Source organism: Thermobia domestica, chromosome 2 (genome assembly GCF_964235325.1).
Source record: "Thermobia domestica chromosome 2, izTheDome1.hap1.1, whole genome shotgun sequence".
In the NCBI taxonomy this organism is placed as follows: domain Eukaryota; kingdom Metazoa; phylum Arthropoda; class Insecta; order Zygentoma; family Lepismatidae; genus Thermobia; species Thermobia domestica.
The window spans coordinates 255,384,430-255,399,679 of record NC_137455.1 but is presented as its reverse complement, the minus strand read 5'-3'; positions in this window follow the sequence as shown (position 1 = coordinate 255,399,679).

The window sequence follows — 15,250 nt, the reverse complement described above, 5'->3', positions numbered from 1 at the left end:
ATAAAAGAGGACACACCATGAAGGAATGCTGCAGGATTCGTTTGCGCCAAGTAGTCTTTAATGCAGTGCAACACAATTTCTATTAGCAGCTTAGTAAATACGTAAAACTTAAGCCTTCCTTATGTTTACTTAACGTTCATTACCATATGGATTGATTACTATAAATTGTTTATAATTATTAACAAATGCAATTAATTATACAAATATTCTATATTAGTTGTCGAATAAAGAGCTCCATTCAACAAGATTAGCTGCACTGCGTTTTACTGACTTATATGTATACATGTTTATTTTAAAAACATACTTGTATACATTGTATCCAGGAAGAATAAATAGAGAAATTGGGCTATAATATTAATTGATTCGACTACAGGAAGAATCTTTCCAGAGAATGACGACTATAGCAATTGCACTTCGGTTCGGCAAAGAGTAGGCAGCAGATGAAGATGAAATTTAGTTCCTAGATGGAGACTAACAGTGTAAGAAGTGCCCGTCTGAAAGAAAGCTACAGCTTAAGGGGGTGGTTAATAAATTACAAAGAGCTAATGAGATTGCACTGCACAATAGAGTGCTAATTCTGATCTAAATATCAACTTCATAATTCTACTACCAAATACTGCCAGAAACTGCATATAAATACATTTCATAAGTTGTACTTAGAAATACTTACTGTAAAATTATTTGAATCTCCAAGATTCGTTGTTTCATATGAATAGAAGGTTTATAACATTTCCATCATGTTTTGTAGTACATCTAAAAAGAGACTATATTATACCAAGTCAAAGATACCCTGGGAAGATTTCGTTTGTTCGCAAGAAATTAAATCCTATTTATTTGTTCTCGCTGAAGAAGTTTGAACGTTTTTCTTCATATTTGTTATTTATTTTTTGCTCAACAAGAACTACCAAGTAGCAGCGATGTTTTGTGTTGCAGTTTGAAAGGAATATGGAAACAAGGAAGTTTGAAACATCACTGTCAGAATCTTTGTTTCTCCATATTTCAGTTTCCAAGATATTTTGTATCATACCCAGTGTTGCCGCAGGGGCTCTACTTTTCCTTACAAAAAGTACTACTCTTAGTACACAGCCACAAGAGTAATGTAAAAAGGTGTTATACAAGGAAAGTCACAGGAAACTGCTGTGAAAGTTCTTTCGTGATGTTTGTTAAGATTTCATCCTCCAACAAGTTGCGTAACTTTTTAGCCATATCATACTATGTCAACTGCCATGCTTTGATATGTAGTTCTTCGGTATTATAAATGACTGAGAATAAGTAAAAAGTTATTCCACGTACAAAATATCTACGCAGAACACCAATATTTGTATATAAAGAAATTTTATTCTTTACTTTTTATCAAAAAGAAGAAGCTCTGATTTATTTCTTCAATGCACACAGAAGTGGGTCATAATGTTAAAATATTTAAAATTATTTTATTTCAGAATAATGCTGTACGTTCTGTAGCAGTTTCTTTTTACTTTCGAGCAATAATAGAAGAGAAGAAGGCATAGTAAACCTTAAGAAAAGAAATAGAATCCGAGATTTCGTCGGATTTACACGTTTCGTGGTTCGTACATACCGATAAACGTAAATTTACGTTCGAATATCTATTCTTACGTTCATGCGTTTGTTTGTCTCATTTAAACCTATTCCCTTGTCTAGAGATTTTCAAATTTCAAACAACTTTTCTATTTATAAAGATTATCTTGTCTTTTTATAAAACAAAATCTTCCTACCACAATAGAGCTACTGTTGTAGTCAAAAAGACAACCTCTTACAAGGGAGCGTTCACTTTTCATAATATCAGCAAAAGCTAGGTTTACTTGAGAAGGCACAAAAACCAGCTTTCAGTTTTCGGTTTTGAGGTAAACCGAAACTTTTTTTTGAAAATTTTCAAGAAAACGGTTTCTTACCGAAACCGGTTTAAGTTTTCTCCAAAACCGGTTCGATTTTTCACCGGAACTGGTTTCAGTTTTCTTTGTTCTTAGCAAAACTATTAAGTTTGCACAGAAATAGTTTTATGTTTTTTCCAAAATAAATAGTTTTATGTGTGAAAATCGAACACAAGAAAACCGAAACCCGTTTTAGAGAAAATCAAAACCGTTTTCGGTGAAAAACCGAATCGGTTTTTGGAGAAAAACGAACCAGTTACGGTGAAATACATAACCGTTTTTGGAGAAGACTGGATTGTCGGATTTTCGGATTTCGGTTTTTCTAGAAATCGCTTTCCGGTTTTTATATAAAACCGGTTTTTCCCACCCTAAATTATACACAAACACATATAGACAGTTCATTAAGAATAACATCTAAAATGACTCCCTAAATACAATAGTTCAAAAGGTAATGTAAAACTATAAAGTTAACAAATTAATACTATATAGCCTGCATATGAAAACTATTCCAATTTTTGTAATATTAGTCCGAACATCATCATTCTTCATATCTATCCTGTGTTTTCATAAATTTTACCTGTACCTTAGTTACAGTTTAAACATAAATTGTGAAGGCTATTCCAATCCTTTTTAAATCTTTGCATCTCATGAATGCTTTACAACTTCGTTGGTTCTAAAACTCCAGAACGAGTCACGTTTAGAAATCTAAAAAAGATATCTATTTATCTATCTATCTATCTATCTATCTATCTATCTATCTATCTATCTATCTATCTATCTATCTATCTATCTATCTATCTATCTATCTATCTAGATAGATAGATAGATAGATAGATAGATAGATAGATAGACCTCTTGGTGCTATAGATAGATAGATAGATAGATAGATAGATAGATAGATAGATAGATAGATAGATAGATAGATAGATAGATAGATAGATAGATAGATAGCAGATCTATTTGTCCTTGTCGCTCCTTTACCAATATGAATTTTATTACGTGTAACTTTGCACTTACATATACATACATAATTAAGGTAAACATAAAAATATTTGATTCAGCATTTATTAGGTGATAACTTGAAAATGCTTTTTTATATTTTACATAATTTTCTTCTAACGTTTCTTCCTGTTAGTCACAATCGAATAACAGATATATATATATATATATATATAAACTTCCAAACATAAGTGACCCCAGCCGTAACGGTATGCATAAACTTCATAAGAATATTTCTGTAAAAAACACAGACTATAATCTACAAGTTGTCAGGCTACTGTTCTTCCATAGCACCTTTGAAGAAAAGCCTTCTACAACTTCCTATAGGGAGTTTACTGAAGGATAATTTTAAAAAAAATTCTCGAAAACCGCTCAACGATGTTCTTTATCTTTCATATATTAATTGTTTTTATTCAATACAGCTATTAGTGTTTCATTAATAACCTTATTCTGTGATATGTCTCTTTTCTACGAAAATATTACGATTTGTAGTGTATTTCTCAGGAAAAGTTCTTTTCGTACAATTTTTCTCAAAGAACGGCTCAAGCAATTTTTTTCATATAACATAAACATTTCAGTAGTGGTTCAACAATATGACACAACATATTTATGCTGGAAAGAATTACGAGACGTAGATTATTCTTGAAGTGAGTTTTCCTGACGACTTTTTGGAAAACGACTCTAGTTATGTTCATATTTTATAAGTAAATATTCCATTTCATAACTTCACGCTAATTATAATTCGTCTTGCACAAAAAGGGGGTAGTTTACTCTGGGAGTGGTTCATTTTGGACGATACCTTTAAAAAACGACAAAGGCGATTTTGTTCATATTTCATTAATGACTATATTGAAATGAAATGAAATCTTTGAGTTTTACGTCCCACGGTTATGCCGGTTATTCTAAAGGAGACGGTGATGATGAGTAATGAATTAAATGGTGGAATGAAGAAAGTGGGAGGAAACGGGAGAACCCCGAGAAAACCAACGCACACGGTGTTTGTCCACCACAAAGTTCACTTGGCGGGGGCTAGGATCGAACCCGGGACCCCAAGCACCAGAGGTGAACGCTCTACCACTGAGCCACCGCGGCCCCTTCTTAATGACTACATTGTTACGTAAATTAATTCCATTAAAATATCCACATGGGATAGTTTGCTCGTGGGGGATTCGAATTCTTCTTTCACTTTAATAATTTTCTCAAATTGAGCTCGTGTAGTTTTGTTGACATTTGATAAACAAAAATCATTTATGATCCTAACACATGTTGCATGTAATCTCTTATTAACCACTTACAAGGATTAGTTTACTTTTGGAGATCCGAAAGCGTCTTATAATTTATTTTTGTATTTCAAAGGAAATATTTCATTAACAATTGAAACATTATATAGTTCAATTTAAAGAATTAGTGCAATGGCCTGTACTTTTTATTATATTTTCTGTTTTGTTTTAAAATATAAAATATGATACATATTTTGACCTTGTTATGTTATATTTATTTGTGTATTCTGCTGAAAATCCATTGGTTATACACTTTATGTTTATGCAGAATATAAGAGTATATCCACGAAGAAAGACACTTAAACTTTTCGCAACTAACCAATAAGTACAGTTTCTATATGAGATCGGGATTTCATACTCTTATTTTAAAAAATATTTAATTATTAACTTTTCTTAAAAATCCAACTTTTTATTATTATTTTTTTATTTTTATGTCTAGAGAATTGAGGAACTGGGCAAGGATGTTGATGTCTTGTGTCTTTAATTGCTGTACACAGTAAAATTGCTTAAATATTAATTAAATGACCTTGCACTTCCTCACGTATGAGTTAACTTATGTAACTAAGTTGATTGATATGAGAACATTGTTGATCGACTTCTAAAATAAAGTAATTAGTTTGTGTATTACCAATTTTTCTGTAATTAAGATTACAACTTTTTTTTCTAAAACTTCCAGATATAAAAACACTCTTAATTTTGTTCTGCAATTATATGGAAGTTATACAAAAACTCGAAGAAAGTAATAAGGACTGTCATAAGGGCATTTGTTTAACACCAACATTAACACCGTAAAAAAGAGTGCAAATTGTAAGTACCAAAATTTATCTGAATCAATCGAATCATGAAAGTTACACTTAACAATAAGTAGAGCAAGATATGAGAGGTTAATTTTTAACTTCAATCATTAAATAAGTATGAAAGCTGTAATAAGAACGAATACTGAATATTTATTTAAATACGTGCTTTTGTCCTGAATTTGATATTTGTAGTGTGAGTTTTCTTCAACTGATGTGTATTTTATTAATAGCGTTCATAGTATCTTGGCAATGACATAGGTAAGGGGGTGATACGGGGCTTGTGCACCGGGAGACGAATTGGTGATTCGCAAAACTGGGCAAATGTTTATTTACATTATAAAGGAAAGAAAATAAATTTTGGCAAACTAAAGATCATAAAAGATTACCTCAAAAACTTAACAGGATAACAACGACTCACTAACGTTAGAATAATTATCCATAGGACATAAGTTAGCTTCAAAGCTATCTTTTGAGGACATTGCAAATGCTTTGTAGCCGAAAGAGACCGCAAAGTTAAATTTTAGTTCTGGTTCCTTGTGATTAAATATAACATATCGATTTAAGAGATTTGCACAATGTTCGAGTATAATAGTTGAGACTACAGTTTGATTGTGTACTCAATTCTAAAGCACCAGAATGTTGATTCATTCTACACATATGCACATCCCGATATAACTAATAAAACATTGTGATTTGCAATTATTATGATAAGACTGTAAGATTGTGTCAAACAGACATGCTACTCTCAGATCATTTTTCAATTAAATACTATTAAATTAAATTCTATGTTGTACACGTGGAAAAGTCCAGGAGATAAGAAACGCTACCAAATCGATTACATTCTGGTGAAGCAACGTTTCGGGAATAGTGTACGAGACGTGAAGACACTGCCAGGATTGGACATTGATTCAGATCACAAGCTTCTGGTGGCGGAAGTGCAAACCTGGTTAAAGTCGATCAAGAAAACTGGGAGGAGAAATCGAAAATGGAACTTGGAGCGACTAAGAAATATCGACGAAGATGTAAAAGAAGAAATTGAAGAAAAAGTCTGTCCAATGTGCGATATGGTTGACAATATAGAGAATAGTTGGGGAAAAGTTAAAAAGATTTTACTTGACACACTCCACAATAACATTGGCAGGTTGGAAAGAACACAGAGAAAACCATGGATAACTGAAGCAGTTTTAAGAAGATGGAGGAACGCAGAAGAGCAAAAAACATGAACATCAAGGAATACATAAAGTCTTAATAATGAATTGAGAAGAGAAACGGTCAAAGCGAAAGAAAAGTACATGGAGCATATATGTGAGAAATAATGGAACTTCAACGGCGCCGCAGATATGATCTGATGTACCAGAAAGCACAAGAATTAGGAGGGAAAACTAACAAAAGTATACGAACTTCCGACATCAAAGATCAACAAGATAATGTAACCACTGACCATCAAAGAATCCTTTGAGTTTGGAAGGAATACATAAAAGATCTGTATGATGAGAAGACCTTCCCCAAAGGTACTGCGATTAAAGCTGAAGAAGAGGTGGATGATGATGTAAAAGAACCCAGTATATTGAAATGTCAAATTCTACACTCCGCATCAAAAAATTGCGACAGCTAACGCCGTGCAGTTAGGCCACCCAATATACACCTTCTTATCCCATAATCGTGTCAGGTAAAGAGACCCCCTCTCTGTCCTCCTTTCTTCTCTCCGATACTAAAGTTAGCTAACAACATGAGCGCAATTCTAAATTCAAACTACACATGTATTAGTTTCGATAAAATGAAATAACAAAACCGAGACGCAACAAGATTAATAGGTTGATAAAGGGAGAAACTAAAACACACACAATGAAAAGCTGAAAAAATGGACGTCTGATACACAGAGATTCACAAATGAGGCAGACAGACAGACAGACAGACAGAGAGAGAGAGAGAGAGGAGAGGGGAAGAAGAAAAAAGAAAAGGGAGAACAGATAAAACTGTGGAATTCAAATGTAGTAAGAGAAAAACCTAGCATTATAAAGTTCCGTTTCCAGAAATACAACAGTAATAAAGAAATAACGTTTGTTTTCAAATATTTTCTCAGAACTATTCGAATACATACAGGATACTTTAAACATTCATTATGTCACTTTCATAATGGATAAAATACCAAATTCCCAGTAGAACTGTCGATCTCCGAGACACATCTAGGATAATGTCAAAAGTTTAACACACATGCTTTGTCTGAAGAAAACCTGACCTCCGCGAACGTTATTTAAACTGTAGAAACGAATGTAAACCTATTGCAAAAACTGAATGAAATCATTTCTCCTTTATACTTCAAGCTCGGCATTGTCAAAAATGGGTTTAGCATGGTTATGAATAGAGGAGCACTATCTCTTACTAATAAATGTCGGTACATGCACTATTGCTCACTTGCCTGAAACTAATAAATTTTACTGTCTGCGCTATTAGTGTTAAAATGTGTAGGTAAGTTGACGATTAAAAAGTATTGTAAAGATTGATTTGGAACCTGAAACTACATTGATTCAATTTTATTTCAAAATAGGACAAGATTTGTAAGCGTATTTATATTCGAACATTAATATGGATGGACTTAGAATAGTTGCTGAGTACACGCAAAATAAATACATTTCTTAAATTTAGCACGATTTAACCTACATTCTACAGTAGGCCGAAGGCTCTGGTGGAACAACTAGTACATGTAAGGAACAAAGAGAGCAGGTTTTAGCATACTACTTTATGGTGTTCCACTGTTAATATAATGTCCTTCCTATTTATGATCTGATTGACAACTGGTCTCCTTTTACGATGATTGTTAAAGACGAGCAATTAAGCCGTTGATTCAGAAAAATTAAATAATTTGAGGTAATCTGTCGTAAATAACAGTTTAAAATACCTTAAAATAGAACACGGATTATCAGTATTCTGTAATTCATTTTCAATGTTATATCATATGTTACATTTACAAGTACATTGTGTGTATAACTATCATTCCAAGAAATATACTGATAAATTTCCAATAAATTGGTTGTGGCTAACAAATTTAGCATTCGATCATTAAAAATTGATTCAATCAAATGATTCTGTTTTACCTAGTTTCACATATGCCAGTACAACTTTAAAACTAATTAACTTTGCTGTTGAAATGATAGTGTAAAATCAGCTATCTGCCATGATCTCGATGCAATAAAATACAAGTATAAGAACATCGAGAAAAGACGGCATCATTTCTGTAAAACTAGGTATTGTCAGAAAATTAACACACAAAATTATTTACATTAAGATTACATGAAATACAATACGTTGTTTGCTACCTACTATAAACATTAAATATGCCGCATTCTATATTATTTTCGCTCATAGATAGAAATCAAATATAATAGAAATTATCAATGCGAGTTCTTTATATACTATTACTTCCCTCCATGACTAATGTGACAAGTCATTGGTCTTAACAAATGGACGGTTAGCATTTTGCTGAGGATAGCACAGTTATCAATATTAGTACTTCGATGATAGTACTTACGTATACCATTCGAGCTTGCGTCTTACAAACAACACAAAGGTTATATTGAAAGAGCTCTGTGGTGCTATTTCTATTTTCACGTTCCTTTATTTATTCACCTAGTTTTTCTTTAATACTACCACGTGTTATTTTCACACCGGTCAACATCAGCTCTGTGTCAAACTGATAAAACGGAGTTGGTGTTTAGTGTAAAATACCTGATTTTGATGTTGAAATAAAGTGGTAGTCATGCCGAGTCCACTGACCTGTATTTAAACTGAGTTGTGTTAATACTATAATTGTTTGCTGTGTGGACATTAGTCTGCTGGTTTATAAGTATTATTCATTCTACGAAGTAGGCGTATCGTAGTAAGTTTCTGTGCTTAGAGAAAATACCAGAGGAGAGAAAGTAGCTAAGTATAATGTTATATGAGTGAAAAATGTTAAGCATATTTAGTAAATTTTTTTCTGATCATGCTTCTTGAAATATCGCATGAACTAATGTGATGAGATTTTATTGTTTGGATCTTGTAAATACATGTGCAGATAGTGTATGGGAAAATGATAACACAGAAGTAATGCGAGAGGATAAAATGGTACTTAGTGTTTATTATTTAATTTAATTAACTAAGATGTATTTATATTTCACAGAAGTTATTTGATTTATCTCATCTCAGGGTATATTTCAATAATAACTGCATTATTGCTATTGGCTTTGCAACAGCTAGATACATATGTGTGTTTATCTGAAATTTCAGACAGAGTCACATATTCATAATCTTGATTTTCTAACTCTCAATAAATGTCATAACACTCCACATACTACTACGACTACTACTGCTACTACTACTACTACTACTACTACTACTACTGCTGCTGCTGCTGCTGCAACTACTACTACTATTACTATTACTACTACTACTACTACTACTACTACTACTACTACTACTACTACTACTAATAATAATAATAATAATAATAATAATCTAAATCAATTTGTTGAAATAAAATCGAGTGAAGCTTTTAGTTTAACACTCCAATATTAATACCACTTCTTAAACACATAATTTTAATTGTATAATATCTTATTTTCCAACTACACATTAACAGTTGAAAACAATCTTAAAATCTATACGTACGTTAAAGCGACAGTAAATTAAACTCAATTAGACAAGACATAAATCAATAAATGTAAAAGTTCGTAAAAACAACTGTTGTTTTATGTTCGTTTCTGGTGACTAAATTTACACAATAATGGATACCATGGAACTGGCACCTTCATTTTTTAGGTAATAACCAAGTTCAATAGAAAAGCTAAAATATAAAAGTAGTTTCAGAAGTTGGCATCCTTGATATCTTGGCTGCGTGCCACAATGGTCAAAACTAATCCCGGAAACAAACAGAGTTGTTTGTGTCCTATATTATGTAACTCAAAGATTAGTTTTCGCAGAACACGTGTAAAAATGTATATGACGCAATACTTAGTGCCAAACTCTCGTTCTAAATTATAGTTTATATAATAATAAGAAAAATATTTCTAATTAAAATATTTGTCTATTGTTTCCTGTTACCTACTATTAAATCAAATTATATTGGAGAATTTAAGTGCACTGAACCAATAGATATTTTGTAAACTGACATATTTTCAACATTTCTGAATTTCCGCCTGTACAGTTAAATGAAATAGATTTCCCACAACTCAGTATTATTTAATATATTGCACAAGTATTACTTATATGACATTGTGCATTAAACATATACGAATATATTCTTAACTGTTGTTTATGAAATTTAGAAATGCAGAGAATTAATATTATATGAGAATGAAGCAGCAAAATTATTCTATATTATTATAATGAAATGGAATTTTTAATGTAACGTCCGCACTTACGCCCTGGAGCTAGAGAAGACGTGTGATCAATGGTAGTGAACGGTTAATAAAGAATTGGTGGAATGAGAAATGGGAGAGGGCGAAAGAGAATAACCCCGAAGTTCACAAACACTATTTTCTTTCCAAAAACTCAGACGACCTGGAACCTCCAGCAATAGACGTGAGTGAGAATCGATATTTGCTGGCTGTTTATTTAAAAACATGGTAAGTGTTATGTACGATTTCTGAGATCTATTTAACATATACAGTACAGTGTTTAGGATTAACCAAATTCCATGTGTTACCTCTCCGAAACGTGCGAAGAAGTCTTATTGTATTCATGTATACAGGGTGTTTTCAAGAAGAAACCTACAAACTCCACTTTATAGAGTTTACTAGGCTCTTTGTTAGAATGAGAAAGTGTTAAGCTGAAAGTATTACAGTTGTTTTATTCAGTTAAGCTATCTGACAATCGATTGTTCCTGTAGTTACCTTAAATTGACCCACCTCTCCGTAAGTAGGTGTTTTCGACCAGTCGCAGTTAAACTCTCTCTCTCTCTCTTTTTTTCTTCCTGTATTGAGCACCTGAACACGTATGCGATATGTGTAGGTTTATTCTAGGAACACCCTAGTTTATCATATACAACATGAGGCATCTAAAAGTACCACTTGAAATACCGAAGAAATTAGAAACGCTAGCGATATATGGTGTTCTGTAAACAGCAATATCAAATAGGGTTCGTCAAACAGAGATATGATGTAGCAGGAAAAAATCGACAAATGGGGTATAAGAACCAAATTATTTGTTTGTAATGAAACAATAGACAAAACGGTGAATATTATCAAAGGACACTTTGTGCTATGCAAACATCGATAAAGCATTTTGTTTGTCGTATTCGGTAATACCACAAGGTTAACAGTGTGGCCAACCTAACATCAAATTGCATTTTTAAATAACATACAAGGAACCTTTGGGAATGGTTTCCTAAACACCATCTGTGACAGCAGTAGAAGGGTTGCAAAGAAGGGTAATTGCTTACCCAGATTTGTGATTTGTCTTAGCATTGGCTCAACAGTTTTAATGATTCCTTGACTGTTTAACGAATTCACTAGTTTGACAAATAAAGAACATCACTTATACTAAACATGAAATTTTAAGATTAAGATATTCTTTGCAAAAGTGTAGAAGCTATATCTACAGTGTGAAATTTAAAGCTAGTCATAATCAAAGGTACATAAATAAATGTCTCATTGAATCTATAGAAACGGAAAGATAAAAACGTTGGATAGTACTTTCTTTTGTAGTACAGTGAAGACTCTTAAAAAGAAAGTTAGAAAATTAGATTCCTATGTGATAGTACATTTTTATGTTCAATTAATCATTTATTTCTATCGTGAAGTGTGACAGTGGAAACAGTTTGATAGGTATCCAAAACATTTCTGTCGGGTTTCCATCATACAAAGAGATATGCAATAACATAAAATCTTGCCTAGAATATTACAAATAGTTTCCAGTAGCAACAAGTGACTATAACGAGTAATGTTTCACGATAAAGAAGTGCTGATAAATAATTATGTATTAATCTTTATTCTTATATCCATAGAAACAAATCATGGATTGAAGAAGCAATTTTAAAACATACTCAAAATTTTGATTTACTACTTCTTGTTTCTGTAGAAATGAATATTCCAAGAACTTGCCGCAGTGCCACTCCGAACAACAAACCTCAGGGCACCTTACTTTACTTACTATAATATTAAGGAAGCAAAATTCTGATATATATACATATATATATATATATATATATATATATATATACACAGGGTGACCGCGTGACTATGTTACAAAATTTAAGGGATGATTCCTGACACGGAAACAAGAAAAAAAGTTCAAATAAACTTTTGTCCAACGTACATAATTTCGGAGCTACAAGGTGCCGAAAGCGTGGGAAAATGACAATCAAAGCTCTATAGCTCGACTATGGTGAATGATAGAGCTAATGTGGCATGGTCACGTCAAAGACACCAAAGTTGCTGTATTCAAAAATGCTTAGGTCGAGATCGTGCAATTCGTGCACAAGGGATTCCCCAAAGGAGCGTAGGGATTCCCGGATAATCTATCAAGAAAGATGGGTCGAAAAGGATACGGATGAATAGCTGTCCCAACTGTTAGCAATAATGCGTCTGTACTAAGTCTCGCACAAGCACAAAATGGCGAACAGTTTTATACGTGCCATGTGTGGTTGCATAACGCGCACTAAATAAGAGTGGGAAACACGAAAAGAAAATGTGAATAAATTGGTACAAATGGTAAATACATGATATTACGCTGTCCTATCATTGAACAGACGCTTTTAATAAAAGGTAATAGTCATGAAACGTACTAAAATGTAAAAGAATCACACTATTAAAATCTTTCTTCCATGTATTGTTGTCATTGAAAACAAATAATCAAAACTGAGCGAAACAACCATAATGCAAATGAGGTTGTTTCCTAAAAACAAGTCACAAGAATGGGAATAATGTCTTCAATCAACATTTTACAGCAGGATTGAATGCAGCCAAGAACATCATCAATGACCTGTAAACGAGACAAATCTCCCAATTATCCTACAATAGATGATGGGCATGGCGTCCCTCTACTTCAACACAGGCGTTACAACTTCGCAGTAAGTTCTGACGCATCCGCTGTAACAACCCAGGAGCTGTTCTTATAGTATCACAGGCAGTGAGTATTCGTGCTAATAGTTCTTCTGCGTTGTCTATAGGCGTTTCATAGACAAGTCTTTGACATGAACCCACAAGTGGAATCAAATCTGGGGAACGTGCAGGCCAATTACAAGGACCGCCTCTTCCAATCCATCTGTCACGAAACGTTTTATTCAAATACTCTCGAGCACTAGCTGAAAAGTGGGCTGGGGCGCCATCATGTTGAAACCACATCCGTTGAAGAACACCGAGAGGGACATCCTCTAATAACTCTGGAAGTATGTCTTGCAGGAATCTCGTATACTGGTGCAGTTAATCGTAGTGGTAGTAAATATGGACCTATTATCTGATCACTGATAATACCCGCCCACATATTTATGGCGAATCGGTCTTGGTGGCCCCTTTCCACAATTGCATAAGGATTTTCGTCTGCCCATACATGACTATTGTGACTATTAAATATCCCGTCTTTCGTAAAACAAGCTTCGTCGGTGAAAAGCACGCAGGAAGCAAACTGCGGATCAATTACAGAGCGTTGGAGAAACCACTCACAAAACCGAACGCGAGGTTGAAAGTCAGTTGGGCCTAAGGCCTGAACCCTCTGCGGATGATAGGGGTGTAACTGTTGCTCGTGTACTACTTTCCAAACAGTATTTTGTGCTACTCCCCTTTCACGTGCTACTTTCGGTGTACTTACTGTTGGGTCTTGGGCGAAACGATCAAGCACTTGCTCTTCAAAGTCCGGAGTCCTTGTGGTTCTTCGTCTTCCTTGGTCGTAGTATTGAGGTTGTAAATTCCCCTTGTCTCGTAAGCGTTGAAAAAGTCTGGCAAACATAGTATGAGCTGGATGTCTTCTTTGTGGATACTGCAGTCGATATAACCTATCAGCTTCTCGACTGTTGCCATTTGCTTGACCGTATAAGAATATCATGTCCGCAAGTTCTGCTATCGAATACTAAATTTGATCTCACATTCGAACAAGCAAAGCACAAACTGTACTAAGGAACTCGTACACTACAAACAAACCACATGAAGAATGATTTCCACCTTCCACAGCGCCTTCTAGTAGGGTTGTCTTATACTTTCCTTACCTTCGATTGTTTTCTACGACAGAAGGAAGAGCAAATGCTTGTGATCGAACCTGCAAACTATGGCGTACTTCAGGTAATAACACAGTCTGTGAAAGCAAAATATCTTCTAAACGATAACAATATGACGACATGTTAAGCATTCTAGACAAAATCTCGGAATCAATCCTGCAAAACATCGGAAGCAGCGACTAAAACAAACGTCCTGATAAATTGTTTTTCCTTGTTCTTTTTCAATGTTCGGGTAACGCACATTAGGGCTAATGATAAGAAACGGATATTTTACTGTTGTTCTCTGGCAGTGGTTACATTAACATGGGATGGCGGAAAAATCCCCCTCTCGTTAAGAGTATCCTCGGCTCGTATCATCAAATAAAATAAGATTTCTGCCTGGAAGAAAGCACCCATATCCCCCGGTTTTCCCAATTAGTTTTACTTGCTTTCAATGACAAAACTACATGGAAGAAAACAATGTTAGTTTGATGTTTGTACAACATTTTAGTACGTTTCATGATTATTCCCTTTATTAAACGCGTCTATACGTACAGCGGGGGACACTTCTAAATGGTACATCTTAGCCGTAAATCTCCATATGGCTGTACCATTTAGAAGTGTCCCCCACTGTACAATGAACAGAACAGTGTACTATCATGTATTTAACATTTGTACCAATTTGTTCACATTTTCCTTTCATATTTTCCCACTATTATTTAGTGCGCGTTATGCAACCACACATGGCACATATAAAACTGTTCGCCATTTTGTGCTTGTGCGAGACATCAACTTAGTACAGACGCATTATTACTAGCAGTTGGGACAGCTATTCATCAGTATCCTTTTCGACCCATCTTTCTTGACAGATTATCCGAGAATCCCTACGCTCCTTTGGGGAATCCCTTGTGCACGAATTGCACGATCTCGACCTAAGCATTTTTGAATACAGCAACTTTGGTGTCTTTGACGTGACCATGCCGCATTAGCTCTATCATTCACCATAGTCGAGCTATAGAGCTTTGAATGTCATTTTTCCACGCTTTCGGCACCTTGTAGCTCCGAAATTATGTACGTTGGACAAAAGTTTATTTGAACTTTTTTTCTTGTTTCCGTGTC